Source organism: Sinocyclocheilus rhinocerous, unplaced genomic scaffold (assembly GCF_001515625.1).
Source record: "Sinocyclocheilus rhinocerous isolate Xijiao unplaced genomic scaffold, SAMN03320098_v1.1 scaffold5830, whole genome shotgun sequence".
NCBI classification, from domain to species: Eukaryota; Metazoa; Chordata; class Actinopteri; order Cypriniformes; family Cyprinidae; genus Sinocyclocheilus; species Sinocyclocheilus rhinocerous.
The window spans coordinates 5,848-11,191 of record NW_015646400.1 but is presented as its reverse complement, the minus strand read 5'-3'; the positions used below and the strand labels follow the sequence as shown (position 1 = coordinate 11,191).

Here is a 5,344-nt window from a genome sequence, read left to right as displayed (position 1 = left end):
CTAACTCGACTCGCTTCTATTCAACCTCCCGCCCCCTCGCCTCGCCCCAACCAATCAGCTTTCCCGAAAAAGCGTCATCTCGCGAACGGGCCAAAGGAATTGTTTTCTTGTATAGTTCCCTCACTGTAGTCCTTGATTTTGTCTTAAGGAAGAAGGAAGATAATTTGAACTATTGTTTATATGTATGTTTTTTTTTTATTATTACTTTTTTTTCTTCTTCTTCTTTCTCTCTTCTCTTAAATGTTGTCTTACAGATTAAATTTGTTCTTCTTTCTTGTGTGTGTGGACTTAATTGTTAAAATTTATTGTAATGTTCAATCATTTCTTCAAAAATAAAAAAAATAAAATAAAAAAAAGTGACTAACTCGACTCGCTTCTATTCAAACTCCCGCCCCCTCGCCTCACCCCAACCAATCAGCTTTCCCGAAAAAGCGTCATCTCGCGAACGGGCCAATCCCCGGCCGAAGCGACAGCGCAGAACGGCTCTCCTCCTGCGCATGCGTGCGGTGACAGGAACCGATTAACGGAGCATTTACCTGAAAACACCTCCCGAACCGAACCGAACCGGACTCTACTCACCTGCGGGTATGGCGGACGAGGTCGTCGCTCGGATGTCGATCAGTGAGTTTGATGATGATGATGGTGATGAAGACGATGCTGCAGGGTTGCGTCAGATCGTGCTGTCCTGTTATTACTCCATACTGCTCTATACTACACATACTACACTTATACATACTGCAGTACGCGACACATACTTCATTTATCTGTATTATTATACTTATGTGTAGTATTGTACCAATGGTGTATTTATATAGATCGATATACTACATAAACACCCTGATATGTATTACTGTACTACATAATATTGATTAGCATTCTATTGTACTCATTTACATAATTATACTCCTCCAGTGGTTACATTTACACAATCTCTGCAGAGGGTTGCATCAGAATGTGCTGATCAATATCTCATCGATACTCTCATATTTAATAACTAGATAAAAAAGTTAATCAAGACAAACTTTAGGTTGGCTTTAGAAAGTCTAGCCTGAAAATTTGAAGCAGTTGTAAAAGCTTGAAAAGTTTGAAACAGATTGTAAAGTTTAAAATATAGATAGATAGATTCATGCTTTTGGCATGATTAGCATGTTTTTAACATGATTGACATGTTGTTAGCATGATTATCATGTTATTAGCATGTTATTACCATGTTGTTACCATGTTGCTAGCATGATTAGCACATTGTTAGCATGATTAACATGTTGTTAGCATGATTAGCATGTTACTAGCATGTTTCTAACATGCTTAGCATGTTATTAGCATGTAGTTAACATGTTGCTAGCATGTCTCTAGCATGATTAGCATATTGGTAGCGTGATTAACATGTTGCTACCAAGTTTCTGGCAGGATTAGCATGTTGTTAAAATGTTTCTAACATGATTAGCATGTTGCTAGCATGATTAGCATGTAGGTAACATGATGTTAACATGATTATCATATTGTAAGCATGTTGCTAGCAAGTTTCTGACATGATTATCATGTTGGTAACATGTTGCTAATCATGTTTCTGATATGATTAGCATATTGCTAATCATGTTTCTGATATGATTAGCATGCTGTTAGCATGTTTCTAGCATGATTAGCATATTGTTAGCATGTTGCTACCAAGTTTCTGGCATGATTAGCATGTTGCTAACATGTTTCTAACATGATTAGCATGTCGGTAACATGTTGCTAGCATGCTTCTAACATGATTAGCATGTTGCTAGCACATTGTTAGTGTGATTAGCATGTTGCTAGCAAGTTTAATATAACTGCTTCGCATTTCCGTGAATAAACACTTTAGTTTAGATCAAATGAATCAGACTGGTTAAAGAAGCGTTTCAGCGCACTAAACAGACGCTGCTATCGCTTGCTCCCGCAGAAGAGCTGTACGTGTCGGATAAACAGGGCAGTGATGTGGATGGAGACGGATCAGAGCAGAAGCCCTTTAAAACACCGCTCAAGGTGCCTCATCCCGGCGGATTCAGATCATTTCCATATTTCATATTTCATTTATCGTTCCTGTTTCCTCAGTGTTCTCTGTAATCTTTTCAGGCCCTGTTGTTAGTTGGAAAGAAACCTTTTCCGGTGATCTATGTGGACTCGCAGAAGGAAGGAGAGGTGTTACACTAACTAACAGTAACAAGAATAATCATATTGATTCCAAAGATTGCTTCCTGATGTAAACATACACTCTGGACAGCAAAAAGTGTTACAAAGTTATTTGACAAAAAGTGACTCTAAACGTATTTTAAAAATGAAACCTTAATTGAAACCAATAAAAAAAAAAAACATAAAATACATTAAAAAAATACATAAATATAATACATATAGTAACTGATAAGTTATGACTATGTATGTTAGTGACTGAGACTTGTTATAGCACTTGTATATTATTGCTCTTTTGTTGATTTTGATTGCTTTTATTTATTGTCCTCATTTGTAAGTAGCTTTGGATAAAAGCCTCTGCTAAATGTAATGTAAATGTGATAAGTACTATTTTAAAAGTATTTTTAGAATTTGTATTTTTTTGTATGCACTGCTATATATGCTATTATATATAGTCCATTCATATTTTGAAATCAAAGTTAGTTTTATCAGTAATTTAATTTTTACATTTTTTAAATTTTGTTGTGTTTTTTTTTGTTTGTAAATATAGTTTTATTTGTTTCAGTACATCAAGTTAAATTAAATTAAATTGGGAAATGTTGCCATGGCAGCAAGCTGAAATAATATAAGTATAATATACATTTTTTATATTTTATGTTATTACAGTTAATGGTCATTTTTCTTTCAAGTAACAACAATTTTGTATGCTTTTAGTTTTAGTTAACTAAAAGAACTGTTATAATTATAAATAATATATATGAATTTACATGGCCTAAATTTAATAGCTGTAAATTTAAAATGAAATATTATGTATAAATTTAATAGCTCTCAGATATCTCAGCTTCCATTAAATACACATGTTATTACAGTTAATGGTCATTTTTCTTTCAAGTAACAACAATTTTGTATGCTTTTAGTTTTAGTTAACTAAAAGAACTGTTATAATTATAAATAATATATATGAATTTACATGGCCTAAATTTAATAGCTGTAAATTTAACATGAAATATTATGTATAAATTTAATAGCTCTCTGATATCTCAGCTTCCATTAAATACACGTTAAGGGTTTATTTAGTATTTACTTCTTATGGACAAATCTGTGCAGACGTGCAACAAATAATATACCCAGTCTATAGATATTATTTTGAAATTTATGAAAGTGTCTATTAAATATATAATCTGTTCTGAAAAAAAAAACCAGTCACAAATGTCCATTTTTGTTTGCATGGTGCATATAAAATGTGACTATTTCATTATTTTTAATATGCATATTTGGCATAAGATCATGTTTTAAGGCGTTTAATAATAACTTGTCATTTACCTGTAGTGTATCCCATGAATAGTTTAACCCTTTGTTTGACCGTTATGGTGTGTTTGTGTTGTTAGCGTTGGGCCGTCATCTCAAAGACTCAGATGAAGAACACAAAGAAGCTCTTCAATCGAGAGCAAATGAAGAACGAGAGCAAAGACAAGAAGGAGGTATGTGGATCCTCTATAGACCCATAATTCCCGTCCTCGTCACGGGCCTGTATGTCTGTTTTAACCCGTCTGTCTGATCTCACGACAGGCTGAAGATGCTGAACACAGAGAGAAGAATCTGGAAGAAGCTAAAAAGATCGTCATCGAGAATGACCCCAGCCTTCCTGAACCCAAAGCTGTGAGTGTTTTTATGCGTTCAGCAGATGCTTTTATCCAAAGCGACTTAGAGAAAAGGAGCAAAGCAATTCGGCAAAACTATTAAATTAACAGTTAACGTGCATTACATCTATTCTGATTTGCGCAATGCATTATTCATTGCATTCATAAAACGTAAATAAACATCCGCGCCACGGCACATGCAGGATTTGAGCATGAGCCTGCAGCACAAAAGCAGTCTTAAGTCGCTGGGGTATATTTGTAGCAATAGCCAACAATACATTGCATGGGTCAAAATGATCAATTTTTATTTTATGCCATATTAAATAAATATTAAATAAAGATCATGTTCCATGAAGATATTTTGTAAATTTCCTACCGTAAATATATCAAAACCTAATTTTTGATTAGTAATATGCATTGCTAAGAACTTAATTTGGACAACTTTAAAGATGATTTTCTCAATATTTAGATTTTTTTGCACCCTCAGATTCCAGATTTTCAAATAGTTGTATCTCGGCCAAATATTGTCCTATCCTAACAAACCATACATCAATGGAAAGATTATTTATTCAGCTTTCAGATGATGCATAAATCTCAATTTCGAAAAAATTGGTCCTTATGACTGGTTTTGTGCTCCAGGGTCACAAATTAGTCTGATTTAAAGGTTTACATGGCTATTATTTTCCTTTTAAATGGGTTATTTATGGTCTTGAACCATCATGAAATGAGTTTCATGTTAATTAAGCTGATATGAAAGTGAAAGTGTTCCTCTTAATCGTAAAGTCAGTTTTTCTGGTATTTTCTGTCACGCTCAGGTGAAGATCGATCAGCTGGAGGCGCTCCGAGAGCAGAGGGCGAAGGTGTTCGGTTGGGTCCATCGGTTACGCAGACAAGGTGAGCAGATTTCGGTTTTTCTTCTACAGAACAAGCCTGAAACCAGCATCCAGAATTCTCCGCAGTCTTATTGGACGGCTACAGCAACATGCATTCATAAAGCTTAGTTTCAGTGAAGATATAAAACATCATTTGTTTTAAATGTGTGTGCTCATGTTTTCTCAGGAAAGAACCTCCTGTTTATTGTGCTGCGTGACGGAACCGGTTTCCTGCAGTGTGTTCTTACGGACAAACTGGTACTGAGTGTTCATATTTTACACAGTCATCAATGGCAAAAATTATATAGGATTAAGGCTGGGTGATGCCCTGCTTACAATAAATCAATCAATGAACCAATAGAAATGAAAGCAAAAATGATGTCGGATTAGGGCTCTGCGATGCCTTAATTAAAAAAATTAAATAAATAAAAATGAAAACAAAAATGATGTAGGATTAAGGTTGGACAGTGCTATAATAAAAAATAAATAAAAATAAAAGCAAAAATTATATGGGATTAGGGCTGGGAGATCCCTGAATTATAAAATTAAATTAAATAAAAGAAGAAATTGTATAGGATTAAGGCTGGGCAATGCCCTAATTAAAAAATAAATAAATGAAAATAAAAGCAAAAAATATATAGGATTAAGGTTGGGTGATGCTCTAATAAAAAAAAAAAAAAT

The 5,344-nt window shown here is 34.1% G+C and overlaps 1 pseudogene; it reads left to right on the top strand.

Annotated features, from left to right (window-relative positions):
* The first annotated feature begins 561 nt into the window (after positions 1 to 561).
* LOC107707783 (asparagine--tRNA ligase, cytoplasmic-like) overlaps positions 562 to 5,344 on the top strand; it is a 9,990-nt pseudogene continuing 5,207 nt past the window's right edge.